The 25,397-nt window shown below is 31.5% G+C and overlaps 1 long non-coding RNA gene across 1 annotated transcript; it reads left to right on the top strand.

The window, feature by feature from the left end:
• The first annotated feature begins 3,568 nt into the window (after positions 1 to 3,568).
• Positions 3,569 to 23,994, top strand: LOC132751883 (uncharacterized). The gene is made up of 3 exons (XR_009628735.1): positions 3,569 to 3,936; positions 19,687 to 19,868; positions 20,018 to 23,994. It is a non-coding gene; the product is annotated as an uncharacterized LOC132751883 (long non-coding RNA).
• Positions 23,995 to 25,397: the final 1,403 nt, after the last annotated feature.

Raw genomic sequence — 25,397 nt, 5'->3', positions numbered from 1 at the left:
GAACGCATAAAGGTTATGTCATAGCGAGTAAAATGTTACCTTATTTTGATTTGATATATTGGATATCATTCTTATACAAGAAGAAGAAGAAAGATGAATTTGAATGAATTTACGACCGGTCTCATTCATTTTATTTGAATAATGTAGACAGACACGGATGAACAAGTGCTAAAATAATATATAGTGACACGAGAGAAGATTGTTTTATTGATTATGCAATCAAACTGTGGTTGCTACAAACCACTGAATGTATTCACACTGGTACAAGTCATACTGGTTATAACATAAGAATCATTTACCGCCTGTCAGTACAGATCTGAACATCAAGCTTAAGCATAATTGTTTTCAGCGATAAAGATGCTCTGCAGAGTTTTCCGTAAACAGTTACCCGAGAGCTAGATATTCTCTTTAAAGCCGCGCGTGTAAGCCAGGTTTGTTAGCACCGGCGTAAACAGTACATTATCCTGTCTGATATGCAAGAAATTGTTGTTGTCACTTGTTTACCTATACCTCTAGCAAGGATAATTCAGATCTGATAAGGAGAAAAAATACTCTAATATGAGACTTTCTTGCAAGCAGTAAGCATCTTGGACTAATACTGAGTAATATAAAATATGTAAAATGTGTAAGTATACTAATATTTTAAATTTTATTCTGGTGCAAGCCAGAAATGATATCTAATGCGTATCTTCCGTCTGCACTCCAGTTCAGGTTGAAACTTGCCATATGATATCCCCAGTGTCAGTTTCATTATAAACCCACTATATCCCCCAACATAATAAAGATAGTAAACAGTAAAATTACTAACTAATAATAAATAAAATTAATTATTGATAAATTATATGAAGGAATCTGGGTATTATTTTAATATTTGGTATTCGACTGGTATATAAGTACCCGGCAGAAACGAATATCAAAGAACATTTCGAAAAAGAAGATGGGCAAGGTCACACTGAAACCCCTTTCCAAGCTGGAAATATGGTTTAAATTATCTAAAGTAAATCAAATCAGAAGAATCCATTGAAAATATCATTTAAACATTGACCCATAATTATCACCACTACCTTCTTATAGCCATAGGCATTATCAAACCGAGCCTGCAGCATTTGATAAAAACAAACAAAAGTTTTTAATTGAGATATTTCAACATAACTGTTTACAGATTCAGGATTCAAAATATTTTATTTAGTAAGGTATACATGCTACACAACACATATATACAATGATACAATATATCTTGTCAATATGACATTATTTTATTGATATTTATATTAACAGAAAATATGATACATATATTCATAGCTTAATAAGACAGAAAATGGAAGGTAGAAAAATGTAGGATGAACTAATGGAGAAATTGTTTATTTTATGAATTCTGCTAAGTCACTGCCAAAATAAGTCAAATATTTATAATGTTGCTGTTCATGGCATTTTTTTGGGGTTTGTTTTTTCTTCATTATAAGGAATGCAACTCATGTTTACTAAATTGTTTGTATCTTAGTCATAACAGACTATTCTAGATGTAAATAGTCATAAAAACAATATTTAATATTTATGAATTGAATATAATAAGATGAAAGATTTACCAGTTGAATAAGTTCAACAAGCAGATGGAGGTCCAGGAATTATGGATATATAGATATAAATATTTTTTACTGGTTTTTCTAGTTGTTGCGGCTAGGAATTTTATATTTATTCATTTAAAACTGGGTTGTTAGTTAAGATTTTATCATAAAGATCTTAAGGACTCTAAATAAATTTATATTTGTGGTTTCAGGGGAAATTAAAATACTATTTATGCCAAAACCAAACCCATTCATGGGACTTTAAATCAGAAAAGGAATGAATAAATCTATCTACTTAAATAAATTAATTTAAATTTTAACATAACTTGGTAAATATCAAAACATCAACAACAAATATGCTTAGAGAGAACTGGTCCTAGCAATCCTGAACATATTGGGACTTTGGTCCCATCTGTAAGATTGTTGACAAATTTTGTCATGGTGAAGAATGGGTTTTAGTATCTCATGAATCTTCGATTAGAAGAACAACACAACAACAGATCACCTCCATTGGATAATGCACATTTTTTTCACCCTGTTACCATTTTATAGGACAAGTCTTGTGTGATACTTCTAAACATAACATATTTAATCAAAGTGGACTAATATTATAAACTTTTTATATGCATTAAATATTTTTAATCTTGTTGCATATAACTATAAAAATTGATTAACTTGTATAAGAGATATTGGTGGAGTGACAATGAATACATCATATGTTCCTGTATATATAGAAACCAACTATTGACTTATAGAAATTGAATGTTTACAAAATGATGTAGATCCAGGAGTTTACACGACAGGGGTTTGATAAATTTTAACTTATTTTCAAAAAAGGCAAGCCTTTGGAGTTATAGTTTATTTATGTGTTCCGGTTCAGTGGAGATGATTTGTAAGCGGCTGGATAGCTCAGTCGGTAAGAGCTGTTGTACGGTATTCCGAGGTACCCAGGTTCGAGTCCCGGTCAGGCTGCACATTCTTCTCACCCAGTGACATTCTGCGCCCAACTTGAGGCTTTAACTGAATATAGCTCAGAGCCAAATTCACATTGCTTTGTAACATGAGAAATTTGAAGATGAATTTCAATATAGCAGGAAAGTATTTCACGCCTAAGAACATAACTATTTAGGGGAGACCGGGTAGCTCAGTTGGTAGAGCCACGGTATGATATTCCGAGGTCCTATGTTTGAGTCCCGATCATGTTTCACAATATTTTGTTTGTTTTGTTGCTTTCTTTACTGTAATTAATTTCAATCTTTCGTGTCGTCATTTCATATACACCCCCTTGACTGCAATAATATAAAAAAATGAAAAAATAGAGAGTGGCATCGGTGGGACGCACATTTGACAGTATGATAAAACGCCAACTTTTAAGCGATTGTACGCTAAATATGGGGCAATAAAATGATTTTTATTGTCGCATGGAAATAAATGTCTCCCCTCCGTCATTTTGTGTTTTGTGTTGTCGTGGTTGAACGCCCATTCACAAAATACTGACAAAAGATAAAAAATGTGTGACAAATGAAAAAAAAAATATGTTTTTCTAATTCTGTCACTCTTTTATGTTTTTGCTACCACAACCAAACAACATAAGAAAATGGCACAAATCAGACACCATAGTTTTGTGATCATAAATTGGCAACATGGCAGCTTGGCATTTGCTTCACTTAAATGCAGTAAAGGCAAAGCTGTCGAGTTCTATTGTTAATTTGAATTGTCATTTTTGTCTAAATGATTTATATACATATAATCTGATGAAAAAATAATGTCAGAATATTCAAATGTATGCACCTAAATAATTATTCTATGCTGAAGTTTTATACCAATTTATTAAAGCGCTTTGTTAGAAAACAAAGTTACAGGCAAGTTTTAAAAGATATGTATAAACCTTGCTAATATTTCGCCCGTGTGATTATTACGCGAGACCGGTTATTAACGCCAGCTATCCGATGAGTCATTATCATTCATGTTATATTTAAATTTAAAACATAAAGTTTATAAATAGTACAGTAAAATAATTTTCATATTGTGTTAACGTGCTTTGATAATAAAACAACTTCGTTAAAATTCTCACAGAACGTTTAGGAAGCATTATTTTAGATATATTTTGTCTTTTGTCACGTCTTCAAACGTTTAGACGATTTTAATATTCAGTTTTTATTTAACTGTAAATGGACTAGTATTTTAAGAGAGTAGGTTTTAAATATCAGTATATCTACAACTTAAATTAAATGAAATTGGAAGGACGTATTGCAGTTTTTAAGAATCATTTGATAAATAGTGAATTGAATAAAATGAGAGAAGACAAAAACATAAAAGGTGGAAAGGATTTGCACTTCGAAAACACAGTATGTTCTCTAAATAATTTAATGTAAGTATGACTTTGTCAGTTTTTCCTTCTTCTTTTAAATGTTGATAAGAACTACTTCAGTTAGATTCCAAAAGCATCAGGATGTGTATTGGCCGCATAATCTTTCCACAATAATCTTGCAATGACTTGAAAGAAGTTTTAAGCTAAATATCTAGGCACATTTATAAAACAGCTGTTGCAAGAGTTAATAATGTTAACATTTTAGAAAATGGTGGTGTGCAATCAAGAAGTAAATATAGTACTGATTTCATTGAACTTAACCTAAACCCCCAACATCCGATAAGACTATCGGATGCAAATGAACCCTCTTTCTACATTGTTTTATCAGTGATAGACGTCCAGCAAAAGCTGACTAAGTGTACTTTTCTAAAAAATAGCTAAAGCAGATGATGGGTTTTTACACACAAAAAAATCTACCTTTCTCAGAGAGACAAGAAAAGTTGGCCTGATTTCTGATCACCAGTTGTAGATTTCCTGTTTGAGGACTTTCAAGTTTATCCCTTGATACCAAAGGGTCAGATATATCTATTCTTGTAATGCCGCGTAAAGGAAGAACTACACATGTATTGCATTAACTAGTATTCGGAAAGAGTAACTTATAAACAGTAACATTTTTTGTTAATCGATTCATTAAAAAAGTGATATCTAAACTTTTGAAACACTCTTTGATTATGTAACTTGTATATAATGATGTGTTTTAACTATGTCATTGTTGTCACAAATGTATTTATATATTGGTTGATGTCGATGTGCTTTATATGCATAAGACTGAATAAATTTTTCTGTTCTGTTCTGTAATATTTCCTGTTTTGACCATTATCAACTTATATATGGTATAATTTTTGGTATATAATTTTATACCTCAGGTATATTTTAATTAGGAAGTGTACTGCTATGCTGCTATCAGCAGAGATAAAACAAAATATCACATTTCGGTGTTTAATTGGCATACAACACTACAATACAGAAGGGGTGACAGGGCTTGTAAGGTTTTATTTTTAATATATTATCTAATTAAAGAAGACTTTCTGAGACGAACAGTGTGAAAAATTGTTTTAGTTTTTACTTACATGATATTTAACAATAAATGTGACTACACAATTATACCTTCCATACCTTACACATTTTGCATCTTCTATATTTTAGCTGACCTTTGTCTGAAATCAGTTTAGGAGGGATTTTTTTGTGCTTGGAAAATAGTAATTTTGTTTCGTGTTTTCATTGATTTGTGTTATTCAATATAAATGGATAAGTTTAGTTTGTAGTTTTTACTGGTCACTGAGAGCAGAAACCATTGAAGCTCTGTTTAACCTCATTAATTAGAATTTGGAAAAAGTGTGTCACTAATGTTAGAGAACAGAAATGAGGTCATAGACAATGCTCACATGTCAAAGGAAACTGGAAATATAGCTTACGCCATCAAAGAGATAGCCAACTAGTATTATTGTTTATAAGACAAAGAGCAGATGAAACTAATGATTTTGATTCTGACTTTACTTTTTCATGTGAAAAATGTTTTTGTTTCTCATGTGTCAAGTGAAAGAAAAGCCTTGAATGGAAAAAAGGTCAATGCAAAAAAGCTAAAAATCAGATACAAAATCTTTTGTTCAATTATGTAAAGACGCAATGCTTGGTGTAAAAGGAAGTAACGAAGAACCAATGTATTTCTTTATTGAAGAAATGATTACTTCTGAGCACTCATTTTGTTCAACTTGAGAAAATGCAATTCAAAATTTTGTGTTAAATAAAGTAAGGAAACTGTATCCTAATCTACTAGTACAATCCTACACTGGGCACTATTTCTGTCCTTATTTGATGAAATTGAAAATTACTACTAGTATTTATAACTTCAAAATAATGTGTCTGTAAAAATTTATATACTTACAATAGTGAGAAATACAAGCCAAGAGTTTTATCATTTCTGTATATATTTCATTGTGAAATGTACTGGATTTATGCGCTTTTATTGATATAAACTACAATTCATTTGATGCAAAGTGGATTATTCCGACAAACTTTAGAAAATCATTATATCAAGGTAAGTAATACATTGATGTTTACAAACAATGTGGTCACATGGTTATAAACATAATAAACTCCTCCCCTTAGTTCAAATTTGAATTTCTGTCATCATTTTATATTTAATTATAAGAATCTATTTCGTCATACATTTTCAAATTTGTTATCTAGAATCAGTGATTAATCATTTGGCTTCATTTAGGAATTTTTCCATTGGTAAAAAATGGTATTTTCCTGTAAATATATTTGAAAATCTCTCTCTGAGCTAAATACAGTTTGAAAATTCAAGGGAAACCACCCACCAGCCATTACCTCCCTTTTATACCTAGGCTGGGTCTTTAAATTGAATTATGTGAGCATTAGCTTCTTGCAAAAAGTGTGGTATATTCTTCCAAATATTAAACAGGTGGATTGCATATCAGAGCTGGTATTGTAGTAATTTACATTTGGTATTTAATATAAATATATCCTTTTGTTTGTTTACTATATAAAAACATATTGTTCGGGGTTTACTTGTTTATGAAAAAAAAAAATTTATGCTGGTTTCTTTTTAAAAAATATAAAATATTAAATTGTAAAAAATGATAATTTTGCATTAAAATATTTATTTGTTCCTTGTTTGTTCGGTCGTAAAAAAAAAATTTTTTAAAAGGAAGCAAATAATTTACTTACACTTTATTTTCCAAAGTTTTAGCACAAGTAATGAATGAAAACTGATGCCACCAATTATTATACAAAGTGAAAAAAGAACATCACAAACCCTTGGTTGTCTTGAGCATAAAATATTATGACCGGAACTGGTACGTCAACAGAGACGTTCTGACCAGAAGATTACCAATTAATATACCCAATAAACCCATATCCTATACAAAGACGAAACCACTTGTGTTAATGTGAATGTCTCAAAATGTGAATTTCTGTTTGTCATTAGTCACCTTTTGTTAAAAAAAGAATAAACATTATCAAATTATCTGTAAAAAGATATACAGTCTTCAAGTCGAATTTACAATGTCTGCTAGTCACGGCTGTAACAATATTGCCAATGCTACATTGGAAAAAGTTCACATTAAACAAAGAACAACAAGTAATGATTACTCAAACTTAATATCCTTTTCTCTTTTTTTCATGTGAATGATCAAAGAATGTTTCAAAGAATCATTTTTTTTAATCCAATAAAATGTTATAAGTTCCATAAGATATTTCATTTTTGTAAGTCTGAAAGGTTCTAAACTTCAATAAAAACTCAATTTAATATAAATAAACAAATCATATATAATCAATATTCCCGCCAAATATACAAAAAAACAAAACAAACAAAAACAAAAAAAACAAAAAAAAAAAAACACGTAAAATACATGAACAAAGGTGCCATACACCGTTGAGGTAACCATAAATGTTTACATACAGGGATTTGTAGGTAACGGTGTAAATATGTATATATCAATGTACATTACACCGTTGCTTAAATGATACTTTACATCACAGCAACACCAGTACATATAAAAAACGAACATAAAGACACAAAATAAATTCATTACATGAGTTTATTATATGATTTACTTTCATACATGAACCCTTAACATTTATTTAATTAAATTACATTTTAATAAATAAATGGTCACGATGTTCGCGAAAACGGTTTCTGTTATATATATTGCATTTTGTATGACTACCCAAGGAGTGGGCTTGTGTTTAACTTCATTTAATTAAGTGTTACTCAGTAACTTTAGCGTTGTGCAATTTTCTTTTTTGTGAATTTGAAACGATTTGTGACATTATGGCCATTACATAAAGGTAGAACCCTCACAACGCATTTCCTCAACTTTGAAGATTATCTAAATAGGCTCGATTTGCTGTGAAATTCATTGGAATAATGATCCTTGATACAATCCAACGTCAGGAGTGTTATGGCTGTGATAAATTGTGTATTAAATCCGAACCGCGTCACGCATCTATAAATAATCAATGTATTACTGCGTGCTGCACAACTGCGTAACAAATATGTGTTCGTAAACAACATTTGTTTGAAGGTTACAATAGTATAGAACGTTTTTTTTATTTTATTTATTTTTTTTCCGTGAAATATGGAATATATTTGCACTCAACATGATGAAACTCTATATATTTCACTTGTCGTTCCGGCTCGTGAAAAATATGCAATTTTGTTTAATTTTACCCTTGAAATATGGTGCTATATCAGTCATATATATTTCATATTTTTTAGAAATAAATATGAAATATAAATATGAAAGTGGACGAAGTCAAAACTCATATTTATTTTCACCATTTTGTGTGAAAAATCTGATAAATACAAAACAACATTTGTAGAATTTGGTTTTGAAAATTATCTAGAATGATAGAAAATGGTCTAACTAAGAAAATAAATCCGAACACCAATATCTTTAATTCAGTCATTAACGATGTACAGACGTTTAAAGAGTTGTTTACGTGACGTCACAATATAGCGCTAAATATCGCGTTCAAAACAAGACAATAATTATATTTCTGCGCGCTGTACAATTGCAGTTGCGTAGCAAGCAAGGGGGTTCGTAACCATTACCATTTTTCTTTGATAATGAAATTAAATAAAAAGTTTGTTTTTTTCGTGAAATATGGTATATATTATCACTCAACATGATAAAATTCCACATATTTTCACTCGCCGTCCAGGCTCGTGAAAACATATGGCATTTTATCATGTTTCGAGAAAATATATTCCATATTTCACTCAAACGAAAAAATGCCCTCTTAAATGGTGTTTTAGGTGAATACTTTTTTAAAATTGTTTTTCAGGTTTTTTTTGTATTAAAGATGTATTATGCCTGTTCAAGGGTAAATAGAAACTAAAAAGTTGAAAAACAATTGATAATTTAACGGTAAACTTCTCTTAAATGATAAGGATTCATGTATGTTCGGTAGGGTAAATTATTAATCTAAGTTGCATACAGGATTCCTCAAGGCGAACAAGTCAACTGTGTCAAATAGTGGCCCTCTAGAAACACAGTTTTCTACTCTCTGCTATTAGCGGGATAATCTGATTAAGTAACAATAATCTTAAAATAGCTAAAACGGTCCGTATTGTACTAATATGTTTATCACATAAATAAAAATTTTAAGATCAGGTTCAATAATTCTAACTTATATGATACTTTTTTGTTCTTTATGTAAACGACATGTTTTGTTCTCAAAATCGCCCGATTCTAGAAAACTATAGTGGGAAACTATTGTAACACAAAGCGTAGCCTGTCAAAAACTAAGACAATGACTTTCGAAACTGGTCATGTAATATTGGGTTTGTAATTTACTTTATCCTGTCACTTGTAACAATTTCGGCCCGATAACAAGGTGCCGTATATTTTTACTGATCTACGGCACTTGATCACGTGGTATGCATGATTTGCCGGACTACTTTTCAAGAAAAACTATAATTATTATTATAATGTTGGACTTTATGGTTGGTGGATAAATTTGTTTTTGCCTCAGAGTTTCCAATAGAAACGTTCTTTACAGGCCGTTTGTTTATTTTATTTCACTCTATAATTTTTCAAGCGAAATAGAAATTATTAAAAGTGAATAAATGTAAAACTTAACTCGTTTGCGACATTAAAATAGCGTACTTGATTTGATTGTTTTGCACGTGCTGTTTGGCGCTACATTGTGACGTCACGTAAACAATACTTTAAACGTCTGTACAGCGTTAACGACTGAATAAAAGATATTGGTGTTCGAATTCATTTTCTTGGTTAGACCATTTTCTTTATCTATTCTAAATAGTTTTCACAACAAAATGCGACAAAAAATTGTTTTTATTTATCACATTTTTCAAACAAAATGGCGCCCTCAATGTGAAAATACACAGGGAGATAATAAGAACGGCGAGTGCATTGTTGTAGAATAATGCACGCTTCGGGCCTTCTTTGTTTGTATAGAAACATTTCCGATAGTGTGATTAAAGGTAGTTTGCCTAATAAAATTCTTTAAAAAAAAACCGGTGACAGGATAAATTACCAATAAATTCCTCCGCCTCGCCAGATAAACTTTCTCCATTCACGGCACCAACCTATTATTCTCTATGTACTCCAATAGAAACTGGCAAGTCATTTAAATACTTAAGATTAGACTTGTTTACAAATGTTAATTTTAATCGTTCTTAAAATGCACTTGCTAAGCATGAATTTGTAAATGCAGTCTGTAAATAAATTGTTACAAATATTGAATAATATTGAAATGCCTGTCCAAGAAAATGTTGAAACTATTTGATATATGAGACGCGCCATGATAAAATCAACACAATGCGTTGCGACCAGCATGGATCCGTTTGGTCATTGCGCGGCTCATAAATTATTGGTTGCTCTTTACTCAATTATTGCTTAGAAATATCGGGCATTCATCCAGCTACAGGTATTGAAATGGTCAATGAACTTGTCAGCCTTTTACGAAAAATCAGATAGGGTCAACAGTTATTCATAAAAATATGAATATGCCAAAATACTGCATGAAAACAATATCTCTTGATAACAGTAGAATTGTAAACAAAGGCATTATTGTCGCAACATACGCCCGTCAAAAAAAATTGATGGACATGTTGGCATTATAGATATGCATAGCAATTAACTCTATGTGTGACCTTGACCTTTGAACTGGATCGTGTATGAAGCAATATATTTAATGGTGATGATCATTTCTATAAAGTATCATTAAAATTCTCCCATGCATGTAGGAGATATGCTCTAGACACAGTCCAGATATTTCATTATCTTAGGTGACCTTGACCTTGCATAAGCTGACCTAAAATACAAGTGCAATGACTGTAGTAATGATATGATCATTTGTGTTACAATCCATAAATAAATGATGACTAAATGGTCTCCATACACATATTCATCTTTTGTATTTGAACTTTGACCCCTAGATCGACATTGACCATAGTCGCCTTTTGCACCTGACACTCTGCCCACAATGTTTAACGTATTACAATCCCTCTATGCCTGAAGAAATTATGCTCAAGAAAAGTGTTTTTCAATGACGTCTTTGGGTGACATTGACTTTCGACCTAGAGACCTTGCCCGTTGCACAGTTTTTTTTTTATAGTGGAAACATTTCTATGAAGTTTCATAATATTCCTTTCATGTGTGTAGGAGATATGCTCTGGACAATATTTGAATATTTCATCATCTTCAGTGACCTTGACCTTGAATATATTGTCTTAAATTACAAATGGCTGAAAGTAATCGATAGAATTCCAGTTACAGTTTAAAAGTTATTGAGCATTTATGTAGATTTGACTTTAAACTGGCATTATTAAATAGACAATGTTTGCTAAAAACTAAATACACAAATTGCTCTCTTCAAACATGACGTTTTTACGTTATTCCAAGTAAAAAAAAATGTTCCCCTACCCCCCTGTGTTTGTTTTGTTGTACGGTTGGAAAAGGGAAATATCATAAACAATAAAATTAAATTCAATCCAAAAAAGGGGCTGCCAAAAAATATTAAGGGATTACCATCCCCAATGCATTACCCCAGCTTTGAAAAGGGATTCAAAAGGCAGAAGTAAAAAAAGGGCTGAAAAACGAGTATCTATTTGTGGGGGGGGCGTAGCCCGAGTATAAAACGTTGCCAGTGTTTTGATGTTTTTTCTTTTGTATTAGTCAAAAAAAAGAAAAAGTTCCCCCGACTCCAATATGAAACCCAGAAAAAAGGAACCAATGAACGAGCATCTAAATATGATTTCTCTATCGATTTCCCTTTCCCGTCGTCACAATATGTAAACCCCAGACAAATGAACCAATCAATGGGCATGTTCTGCAGTGCGGGTAACTGATACCTGCACTCCAGTTAACGCACTGTGCATGTATATGTATACGATTTAACTCTGACACATTTTCAAACAGAAAAAGGTCCCCAAACTATGATACAACTACTGTTAACTACATTGAAAATGAGGGCTGTAGGTTAAATCCCCAGAAAAGGTCAACGTTTTTTTTTTTCTTTCTCTTTTTCTTTTACCATTATTTATGTATCTCTCGTGTCCAATTTGGAAAGAAAAATGTTTAATTTTGATTTTTTAATTTATATAGGTATTTATTGGCTAAATTATGCTAAATCTAGTAATAAATATAGTACCTGATATTTTCAAAGTGTAATAAAATCAAAACTAGACGGTAAAAGTATTTCATATTTTACAAGATCAACCAATATACTTCTTTAACAATTAAGGAAAACTTTGAAAACAGGCACTCATTTGGGTACATTTTAAGGATTTTTTAAATTAGGCTCCCTAAGTAGGAAAATGGTCAGACACGTGGTAAAAATGGATGGAGTAGGGTAACACAGATTTCATAAATTTTAAGTAGAAACCATAATTTTGCTTATGTGGATTGTTGGCTTAATGGTACTATTTGTTTCTTACCAAAAATTAATGGGAAAACATTTTTCATTAGAATGTTATTGCAGATTATTTAAAGGTTCCTCATTTCTTAAAAGGGCCCTCATAACATCCTAGCTTGAGTTCAGAAAAGTGGCCATAACTTGATTTCCGTACGGTAAACTTTGTTTAAATTGTGCATACAGGTGTACTTTAAGATATTTATCTGACCTATGATGTCAATTTTTCAGTTCCTTATAGTGCCGATTAGGGTCGTAATACCTTAATAGGCCGATACGTTCACGTAAATAAGATATAATTTATATAAATTTAAATGGCGGAAATTCAAGTTAGGGTGAAATACCACACAGCAGTTATAGTCTATAAATCTTTGAACAAACTGGCACCGCTGTATACGAGTGTAATTTTCAGTTTCTCTCACAATTAATAATATAATTTACGATAAATCTCTCATAAGGATCTTGTACTAAAAAGTATACATTATACTAATTATTTAAAGGATTCTTTTACCTTTTACTTTACAGTATTGACGTTTGGAACAAATTACCTCCTACTATCATAAGATGTTCGACTTAACAACCTTTAAAAAAAACAGCTGTAAAATTTACTTTCTAAGTTTACAGTAAGATACATATTTTAACTTGTATCTGTTGTCATATTTTTTTTAATCTTTATGAGTTTATCTATAATTAAAATGATTAAAATGAGTATCAGTCGGATGGATGAATGAAACTATTTTATCTTTACACTCAATAATTTTTGTTTGTTTGTAAAAATTAAGATTTTAATGCATGGATCTACATTTTTTGTTAAATCAGAAGGTCTTACTAAAAATAAGTATACTTCTTACTGTTTAAACTTTGTATGCTACCTTCTATATTTAAATATATTATTATTTTCATTATTTTTATATTGTCATGATAATGACCATTTGTAGTACAATCCCTCAATGAATGATGACTAAATGGCTCCTATAGACACTTAAATATTTTCATGTGAACTTCGACCCCTAAATGTGACCATGACCTTAGGCGCTAAGACCTGAATTTTTGCGCGCGACACTCCACCTAACAATGGTGAATATTGAATTAATATTGAAATCCCTCTATGCATTAAGAAGTTTTGTCTCGGACAAGTACTTTTCAATTACATTTGGCATAGAGACATTGTTTATGCCCGCGACACGGCTTCTAATAGCTATAAACATTTCTTTTTCCATCCATGCCTGTAGGAGATATGCCCCGGACAAAAAAAGGACGCCGTCCGATGGCATGCCTACCCACTACGGTTGTTCCTTTTATACAACCCGTTTTTCAAACGGTCGTATGAAAAGATTTAAGGCCAGCATAGATCCGACTTTGCAAACAAAATAAGAACATATAAAAACAAAAAGTTGGGTTACACGAATAAGTGATATTTTAGAAACACATGGATTTGAAAATATTTGGGTTAAACAGTGATTAGATAAATATTATTTAGAAATTGTCAAAACAGAATAAGACATTTACTACCAAAATGGTCCTCCTATATAAATAATAAAACAAGACAACAAACGTACGCATTAATTAAACACATAGTATATCGACAACCGTTTGTTACCTTTATTTATGAAAGAAAATCGCTTTTATCTCTCAAAATTTAGGAAATCATCTTAAAGGTAAACAGATACACCTAAAGTATGTGAATATAAACGCGCGGAAATGCATTAATTGCACAATGAATTTTACAAAAACAGAATTATATCTGATTTTACTTGTCCGTCCAAAGTACAAGGATAAAAAAAAGACTTCGTTAATAGAAAAAACAGATCGTTAGATATCTGTATATTTTTCTTTAAACTGTATTTCTCTGATGATATATAATTTTGGTTATTATTTGTTTATTTTTGAAACACCTCGCGATACCAGAAAATTCTTTGTTAATAGCATTGATAGTGTACTTATATTGTTCACATGTTGATGGTCAAATCATTGTATAATGATAAGATTAATAAGATTTTGAAAATTGAAAGATCAATTGAACATTTTTTTCGGACATTAATATCTTTAGGGCACTATTTTAATACTAGTGAAACTTAAAGGCAGATTATTGTTTATCTTTTAAATATCAAATGCATTGGATTTGGTTCATAATGCCTCAAAAATACTTCGATTTATGTCTCAGAAAAAAATCTGGAAACAAAGTGATTTCTCGGATGCATTAATCACAACAAAAGTACATATGAATTGCATACACGGTTTGATTAAGTCTGTACATGAGGAATAATCAATAAGTGCAATATCCCTCACGACCCTTAGCTCCGGCTTCAGCTGTACTCAATTCTCAACCTTTAATAGTGCTGGCATCAATGATCCCAAAGGACCAGAAAAAATATAACAACACTTAATAAGCATTTTGTATGGAAGCCAAGTACTACTTTAGTTACATCTTGCTACTTTTATGACAAATTATTGCACATTTAACGCTACCCTTTTCATGTAGAAAGCATCTATTATCTCTTTAAAACCATTATTGAAACATTAAAAAAGCGGTTGCCTAACGGTTATGATGTCCGACTCTAAACCGGGGATCATAGGGTCGAGCCTTCATCGGGATCACAATCATGTTTCACAATGACAAATGAACTAAATAAGTAATTTACATAATTTCCGAGAAATTGTTTCGCAATCGAGCTTAATTAAATACGTTTAAACTAAATGCGAAACTTAACGTTGACAAAGGAACACAATTACGCCAGTTGTAACTCATTTTCGCAGCCATTTTGTTCGGTATTTAACATTTTATTTATTACTAAATTGAATTGAAATGGACAAAATAATGATGTTTATGCTTTGATGTGTATATGTAAAAGAATTCTCAGTACATAAGCTTAATGTATTACTTAGAGTATTTATTATCGAATTCACTTAAATTTGACTTAAGTATTGTTACCAGTAACATTTAAGATATATTTAAGAAAATTCTAAAGTTGTGATGGAGAAAGAGGTTATTTTAAAAGGTTTAGTTATTACTGACCCTTTTTAAAAAGTAACGAAATAATCTTTTCAAATTAAACTATAATAATTGGAATAATTCCTCGACTTTTTGTCGGACAACATATCTTGTTATATTCTCATTTCTTTCACTGCGATTTTTAACACCCCCGAAAGAAAAGCATATAGTCGACGCCTTGTCCGTTCTTTCGTTATTCCGTTTGCCAGTCACCCTCTTTAATAACCTGTAAAGTATTGAGAAGGAATTGTATTAATAGATTAATAAAGATAAATGAGATGAAATGCATTGTCCAAGAATCATATATATACCTTGCTTAATTATATATCCTTTCAGTTAAATATGCGTGATCGGCACACCTCGATAATTACCCGCAAACCGCTCATCGGCATTTTAAGTAGTACTATCACACGATTGCAATGGCTAAAACTAAGCAATAGAGTTTTGAAATAATAATTTTGCATATCACAGATAATCTATTTCTACTCGATAGCGAAAGCTGCATATTGTGCCGTAACCATCATTTAACATAGACGACAAAAATACTCACAATGTTCTTTTGTTTGTCTTTTTCAGCTGGCTGTCACTTTTGTCAAAACATAATCATTATTGTATATGTCATCACACATACCGTTAAGTTTCTTCATTATCATGGCATTACATATCTTAATGTTAAGCACGGTTTATTAGTTTTTTTTCAATATATTTTATTTCGGGTGATGCCTTTAAATGATCACAAAAAGGGTTTATCATTTAACCTGTTTTGTTCACGATATTTTATTATTTTCCGGTGATGTCCTCTTTATTAGCAACCAGAGAAATTAAATACATGCGGCGTAGGGTGTTGTTTCAGTTCAAGGGTAGCTTACTTGTACCATTACCCTGAAAGACTTGTGCTATTCTTTATTACACCGAACCAAATTGCTTATTAATCCGAGTGCAATGCTTCACTGATTATTGTCAGGGGAGGGAAATAGAGCATTACGTTTCCGCAAGTCTATGTAGTGGTAAGGTGTTGAAGATAACACCCACTGAGGTTTAAAATATTTTATTCAAGTCTAGAAGAAATCTGTAACAAAACAAAATTTACCATCAACCCGCTCCTCTTTTCATTTTGAGATACCTTGTTGATATTTTTAATTTAGATAATTCTTATTTTAATCAAATGGTGTCTGATATCTATCCCCATTAACTACAACTTAATAAAACGAACTCTTGAAATTTATTGCATAATATTTGGATTTTCCACAAGAAAATCTATGATAGAAGAATTAACCTTGACTTCTCTATAGTTAATTATCCACATTTAGATGGAGACGTACCCCATGCAACATCTTACGGGGATATATGTTTCTCAGTTAATTAGATTTGCTTAAGCTTGTAGCAATGTTAAGGATTAAAATCATTTAACGTTTTATTGACAAAACGTTACAACCCAAGGATGTTGAGACATACCGCATGCTTAACGTTCAAGCCTTTTACAGTTAGACACAACGCTTTCCTCTTTTGATGACATTTGACGGACCAAGAGGACAACTCTTTAATGGACAGTTCATTAAGCCATTTTGGACTTAAATGTCTTCTGTCTTGCTTCTTCGGCCCTTGTAGGTGACTTTCTTGTTGCTCTGTCTTCCTGTAAGACATTGTGTACTTTTGTTACGGTTATTGGGTTAACTTTTATATGTATCTACATAATCATTTCTGTGTTTTACTTAATTCACCTTTTGTAACCAAAGCAACTGTTAGAATTTCACTATTACAATGTCTCTGGTGGGCTAAAAGTGAAGTTTGGTGCACCATTAACCGGTTTAAACGCCCTGCAGTACTTATATTCCAAGGCGGCACTCCTTTATGTTCCTTAGACATATGTCTGTTGTTTTATACTATTATGATGACACTTTTGTGTCCCTTGTTGTTTTGTCGTCCACGATATCTTCCCTTTGCCCTTAGTTATGTGTTTAATTGTAATCCTCCCTCCCAGACCTTCTATTCCTCTTTTCCAACGCTCTTAATGGAGTAAGCCTATTAATTAATCGTTCTTTAATTTCATTGCCGGTTTTTATTGTTTCCTATTCTATGTTGTTGTGGTAGTCACCCCGTCCGTGCTTTTCCTTGTGCCGTGTCCTGTTTTTGTTTGGATCCTGTTTGACTTCTGTCAGTGGTCCTGTGTTGCTAGGTCTATTGGTGGGTGAACGCCACCCTTCCTTGTGTTTCATATTTTGTTAATTAAAACCTGAAACTACGAGCTTCAGATCCTCTTGATACCTTAAGCAAAATTTTGACATTGCATCATCTTAGATTATCCTAACCCCTGACCCGATGACCTGGTTCATGTGCAAGACGAACAGTTGAAGTCTCATGATGAACATTTGTGGCTAAAAACTCAATTCATACTATTCATTTGAAAATTTCTCCATGCACGAAGAAGATATGGCATGGACAAGTTTGGACGTCCGCACACATAATCACTGAACAACCATTTTGAAAACTATGTCAAGCTCAGCGCAAGCGGGCTCAATAAAAGTCCTCTGACTTCAAGATATTATACTTCAAAACATAAGCAAGATACAGCGCCAAGAAACAAACATATTTCAATATTTTTAATTGAAATTTGAGCAGTTGTGACTTTGACCTTCATTTTGTCAGATGGAGGGCATTTGTGCTAAGAAAAATTTAAATCCATCCATGTATATAACCCTTGACCTTTGAAAAATTTGAGCATGCTATAGACCGGACAATTCCGGACGAACGTACAGACTGACGTACGGACGCACATACACCGAAAAATGCGCCAAATGTGACAACAAAGTCAAGCCGGATCGACAATAGATTGATTATAATACAAATTACAGACAGATTTATCATACAACAAAAAGTTACTAAATTTAAAATTTCGGAATGTTAATAATTACGATATATATATTATAAACATTTCACAATTACAATTTAATTAAATATGTACATACAAGGTTTGATAGAAGAGATCTTCAAAACAGTAATGTTAATTATAAATAAATATGTTAATATTTCTGTAAAGAAATAATGAATATTTTAAATATCAGACAGAGATGTTATGCTTTGATTGCAATAGAAGGAGTGCTCAGTTAGTTTCTCAGAAATGTTAGCGCTATCCAAGAATCAAATCAACATACAAAATCAATCACTCATTACTGAACTTGCAAAACAACAAAAGGACAAAAGACATACATGAAAACTTACACAACAATATATCTGGTCTGGACTTCAATAGAAATCACTTGGAGAAAACGTGAATTATTCTAACCTTATATACATCTATGTAAATTACTCGCCGCGGTGAAAAATGCAAGAAAAAAAATTGTCTGGTGATAGATTAAAAAAAACCATATGTATGTAGTTAATACTAAATGATGGTCCATCCGCCCGCAAGAGCACAAAAAGCAGCATTCTCTGTCGAGTACGGATCCCGGTAAATGTCATCATTCATGCCCTTAAAGAGGTAATTTTGAAGCACAAAGTGGTGATAATTTACATCCATGTAATTTCCACGAATTATACGCCAAAGATATGAATTTTGAGCCAAAAGTAGGTCACTGTACGGCGGTCAATGAGAACCTAAATGTACAGGAACCTGTGACAATAGGAAAGGTCAGCCCTGACAAGGGCTGTTTGTGCCAGCAAAAGGCCTGCCATTCAAGCCGTCTTACCGTGCTAAGGGCTCACCCACCTTAGCACACCATCCTCGTCGACCAAAGCGCCTACTTTGTAGGGCCACTTCCCCATCGGCATTAGTCAAGGCACCGGCAGCTTGTCCACAGTTCTTGGTGAAGTAGCGGACCCGTGATAACGCCCACGGTGGCTTCAATTTAAGTAAACTACCAGCCAAGCTGTAAATCTTCTGCCGACGCCCTGTGCCTTCTCAGCGACGAGCACGCTCCGAGGGGAAGTGAGAAGTGAAAACAAAAATCAATAACACACACAATGTATATGAACTTATTTATGTAGTTAAATAACAATAAAAACATGTTACGTGTCTGCCATCTTATTATCGCTTTATAGATGATATATATATATATGATTTTGAACACTTAATTGTCTTTTTTTGTTAATAATGGTTTGAACCATCCACCAAATTGGTATCGCAGTTATGTAAAACTAATTGTGAACAAATTATTCGTACAAATCACGCATTGAAATTGTTGAAAGGGTACAATTGTTAATGAGAGTAGAATTGCAATGCTTAAATTTGGTGTACCAAATATAAGCATAGAAGGTCGATGAAGTATGGTAACGGATAAAAGCAACAGAAACACAATTTAAGCCTGAATTCTTTATTTTTTTTCATGATTAGATGCACTTTGATTCTTTTACAGTTTACATGCTTTGATGTACATCTCGCTGTTAACAATTCCGATACTGATTGTTGTGATGATAGTTTCAATAGTGACTTGTTCCAGCACTGCAATGGGGACAAAAACTTTTAGCGATACATTTGTGCATCTACTTAGTGAAGCTGCACACTTTTGGGCAAAATGCGTTTTGGTCTTAATTGCAGGTATTTGTTTCTTTTGTTCAGTTTTGTTACTTAGTTTCTTTTTCAAATCAGTTTTTTTTATTTGTAAAATGTATTTATTTTTATATTTTTTTTACCAGAAATGTTAAGCTTTGGCGTTGTATTAAACTTTTTTTTTCTTTTTTTTTCAGAAATTGTATTGGTCTTGTATCCGTTGCATCGGATTGCGCAAGCGCAAAGACACAGTGAAATTATGACTTTCGTTCCAATTGTCCTACTTACTGTTTCGTTTATTGTCTTTATGTTAAAGCTTGAACCAACCCCTCAAAACTTTTTTGAATATTTCCTAAATTCATTAATTTTATTTTTCTTCGTTTTATTTTTTTGACTTTTCATCACGTTACAGCTACGGCTTAAAACCGCCTTCTGTAGACCAACTACCTATTTAAACAACAGTTAGTAAAAGAAAATATAATAGACAATATCAACAAGGAAAGGCGGCGTTCAATAGATCCTCACAAAAGATCTAAACACTCCAGAGCAACCCCTTTCCGGACAACCAAATTACCTTTATCGAAATAGATATTACGCTACAGAGGTGGTTCTGTATTATTCAGAATGTACAGAATTGATATTTCCTACTTTAATTCTATTTCAAAAATATAAAAGTTGATTTTTACTGCATTGCATATGAATTGTATATAAAATATGTTTGTTTGTTGGTTTGTTTGTTTCTTAATTAAATATTACAAAATGATCATTAACACCATATACCTAAATTTAGTTTTTGTATGTAAGAATTACCATAATGGATGTAAAATTGTTTTATGCTTTGAATACAAGTAAACATATCTCAGTATACAAATCATAATTCATTTAAAATAGTTTTGACTTATGATTAAATTAAGTTATATCTTGCATGTAGATTAGAAAAATACAACATCAACAAAAAGACAACAAAAAGTGCAAAACAGACGTGTACTCGTATAATTTTGCAATTAAATGTAAAAAAGTAATAGTAATTAAGTGATTAACATTTCAGCATTTAAATTGACTTTTCTGTAAAAAAATGCACTGTTTAGTCACTCAACTGTGACTTTTGTAAAAACTTGAAGAATTAAAATGATGTGTTATGAGTTTTGGAGATATAGATATATTTCTTAACCGACTATCTTCTAAAAAATCAAATTAAAAAGAAAACGTACATCATAAATTTGTGGCAAAACCTATATGACCATTAAGAAGGTGATGAAAATGATAGTCAGTGAGGCCGTTGTTTAATCAGTATTGGAACTGTTTCCTAGCATATAAGCCAACTGATTTGAAATTTAGAAATTGTTGGTTTGCGTCAACCTTTATTTAGCAACTTTTGTAATTAAGCAACGGCATAAAATCCCGCCCGATGAGTTTTACTATGTTAGTTCATTCCATTTAACGACGGTTTATATCGCGACCAGCGTCAACTAAATGTCGGCCCAAATATACGACATTAAGTGTTTAAGTATCTATTAAACGGCCGTTACAATTTCAATAGTTTCAAAATCGGATAAAAATTGCTGAACACATTTTCCCCATTGTAATATTCACTTAGCCATATTTTGTTAGAGCAATAACAAATACAACACCGCATTTGTCATGTGCTAAGGGTGAACTTCCTTCCTGTAAAAAAAGTAATCGGAACGAGCGAAAAAATGACAGACAGCTAAAAAGGCCGAAGAAATCGAATGTTGAAATCGTATGTGGAATTGAGTCTGAGTAAAAAGTAAATGGCATCGTTTATAATCAAAAAGAAACGTAAAAGGTAATTATTTCTGAAAGGCTACTTCACTGTTCTTTTAAACTCAGCCTTTCCTTGTCGGTGGTGTAGGTGCTCATCTTATAGAAATAATCTACTCATTGAACTAGATCTCGAAAAAACTAACTGAATTTGAAATCTGGTAGTGAAAAAACTTTTTGCTAAAAAAAAAATAAAAATATTTGGAGCTCTGGCTGCTTTGTTTCATGGTCACAATGACCTGCTTGATATTAATATGACCGTAGATCACATTTTCACACACATTTCTACGAATAAATACAAAAACAAACACATATTGATGACCTTTTTTTAAAAAGGCATAAATGTAATTATGAGACTGTAATACATACATAATATTGTAGTTTTTGTTATTGTAAAGAATGATATTATATCTATGACTTGTAGTATAAAAATCCCTTTATTTAGTATCGGATTTTCCAAAATTCTACTGGGAGACCAGTTTATTAAGAAAAACGTGATTGGTAAAACTCTAGGAAAAAAATTCCTATGCTTGTTCATATTAAACACGAGATACATAAATTTTAAAATAAATGCTGAATGAGCAAAAATGTTTATACTGATTTTAACATTAGTCATTTTGACACCAGTGACCTCTTTCAACATAAAAAGTCAGAGGACCATTAAATGTATCCACTTGCCAAATAATATGAAATATATCATTGAATAAATTAAGTAATTAGGAGAAATTCAAGATTTTGGTCTTGCGTATGGCACACTTTTTGTAACATGCTGCACATGATTATGTGCAGGGTCATTTTAGAGTGGCCTGATGCATGGCTGAGTTTTGAGCCGACAAGATTTTCTAACTGCTAAGAAAGCTACATAAATCAGAAGTGTAGCCCAAAACCTGCAAATGAAGCTTCCGTAAGAAAATCTGCAATGTAATAATCAGTTCAGTTTACAATCCAATCAAATCGGCTTCGCTTATTTCAAAAATGTGTATACCTAGATCATTGTATGGTTGCGAATTGTGGTTTAACCTTAAGAAGACTATAAACAACTTGATAGATTTCTTAGACTAGCAACAAAATGATGCCAAGCTCAGTTTTAGCAAAACATGTGTTCAACGTAAGATTATCAATTTATGTATGTACCGAAGAGGAAAAACAGCATGGGTTTGTTCCAGATATTGTAACTATTCTTAGGAAACATAAACACTCAATGTTTTTAAAAAGTAAATAGAAAGTGGTGTTTTTCCGTCAAAAGAGTCATGGTAAATGTTATGCAGAACAAAAAAATAAATATTTTTGAAACATAAAAGTATCCTTTAGGATGGTTAATGATGACTTTCATAAATTTCGTTTTTTACATACAAACATAGGGAGGTCAATTTTATGAGAATGTTCTTATAACTCAACAAGCTTAAAACACGCTATTCAGATTAGCAAATTATACATAAGAAAACAAAATAATACAAACATTTCAATGTTTCTTGATTGTGGAACACTCTGCTATGATGTCATCAAACATGTTATTGTAAATTGTAATGAAATGGAACTTTTTCGAAAAGAATTGTTAAAAACTGTTCATAAATATATTTATTAGAATAGCAATCGCAAATGTTTACTTTTGCATTAAAATGCACGAAGTATACCAACCTCGTAGAGACGATGATTTTGCTTTAACAGTATTATGTTAAATATGCGTGCAAGTTGTCATAATAATATTGCTTTTTAGAAGATAATACGATACTGTCATTAGTGATAACTGTACAAGCATCAAAAGTATATCACAAGATAAAAAATTGTATAATGAAAATGTAAATACTCATGAACTTAAATAATCTATGTCTATTCGATAATTATTCTAAGTTTAAGTATTAATGCTTATGCCTTTTTCACTTGATATTTTCATGTTGCATTTGATCTGTACTTAACAAATATGTTATGCGTGTTATTACCACCAATGTCTCCTGTTTATGCAAAATTGTATATGTGTATATTTGTTATTTTTCAGTTAAAAACATTGTATTATAATGTTTATCACTTAAATGTTGAAATAAAGAGTATATATGCACCTACAAATTTTATGTGTTCATAGGATATTTGCGCAAATAATATTTGCCTGTAACAGTGGCACATTTATATACTTAAAGGCATATTTCATAAAAACCATGTACAGTATATATTGATGAGATTAAGCTGTGTGTTGTAATTATATTGTAAGTACAATTATCATTATGTTGCTTGCAAACAAATATATCTGCATTAACAATAATTATATAAAACTTTAAATAAAGACCATTTCATACTTTGTATTGACATATGAGTGTTGTTAAATAATAGTCATCCTTTCAGATCCGGAATTATAAAAAAGTATTAGAGTCAATAATGCATAGATTCCAACCTAAGTTTAACTCTGATATGAGAGAGTTAAAGATCATTGTGTTCAACAATTGAACATTTAAGACTTCTGATAATACTTTTTACAGTGCTAAAATTTATATAGTTAAATTAAGCCTATAAGTTAATAAATTTAACGGCCATAGACCCCTAAAATTGTTAAAAGTTATACAAATGAATTAAATAAACACTAACCTTTGTATAAAAGATTAAAGGTACTCCACTGAGGTACGGCCGAATGTCACAAAAGAAAGTAAAATTTCACAAACCGATAATTTTTTGTTACCTGCGTGTTAGGGACATTCAAACAGAATCAGTGATACATTGATATGTGCTCTTTGGATTGGCAAATCGTTTGAAATACATATTTTCTCCAATTTTGTGGGAAAAGCGTTTAAACACCTTTCAGTTTGCAAATCTGAATAAAAACAACGGTCACGTGATGATTCTCGGGATGACTAAAAAGCGAAACGGAGAATTTTTTTGTGTATCGGCAGCAACGAAAGTGCGAAAGTGGAATATACCAACAATCCATAAATTTAAAAGCAAATTATGGGTTTGATTGTTAAATTTCTTGTTGTTCACATATGTTCTTGTGAGAAAAATCTTTCAAAAGTAATTTCAATATATTTAAAGCATTACATTGTTGTAATCATGTTTTTTTCTCCATTACAATGATGAATTTAGCTAAACGTACGGAGTTGGAAACTGACATAAACAAATTTTACAAATATTCTATGTTAATTTGAGATCTTTCGTGTAATTCTTAGATATTATGTATAAACTTTGTAATGGTTAAAATATCATGATATCTAGGCTAAGAAAATTTACTTTGTCAATCAGTGTAATTGGTCCTTTTTCAAAGGTCACTTTGGTTTATCTGACACTCGTCCTGGAAAAAAAACTTCGTAATACCTTTTATACAACGAACATGAACTTGAGTATTGTAAGCATAAAAAATCACACGCACACTCAGAATGTTATTCCAGAGATTTCTCTTTAACTCTGATCAAAGCACCGAAAGCACTGGCTAAATAGAGAATGAATCCGGCCTCATTATAGGAAATTTAGGCTTCCACTTTATTAGTTAATATTTCTTATGTGTCTAGTGCATATTATTAAAATTCTATAAGAAAAAATCGATCTCCTTTGCTAGATAGATCTGAAATTTAATATTTATCATTTTACATACATACTTGCATATTTATCCGGATTGGATGTAAACTTTGTTGATGAGAAGATTACTACGTTTTGATCTAGACATTCAAAACTATAGGTAATTGATACCTGTTTCATGCACATGGTAAACATTATCAAGAAGGTCGGAAAAGAGTTACAATATGGCTCTATTAATATTATTATTATTATCATTATTGATTTAGCAGATATCCTGATAAATTTCTTTCTTATTGG

This window comes from Ruditapes philippinarum, unplaced genomic scaffold (assembly GCF_026571515.1).
Source record: "Ruditapes philippinarum isolate M1 unplaced genomic scaffold, ASM2657151v2 ctg285_1_1_1_1, whole genome shotgun sequence".
NCBI lineage: Eukaryota > Metazoa > Mollusca > Bivalvia > Venerida > Veneridae > Ruditapes > Ruditapes philippinarum.
The sequence above is the reverse complement of the archived record's forward strand: the minus strand, read 5'-3'. Positions and strand labels throughout refer to the sequence as shown.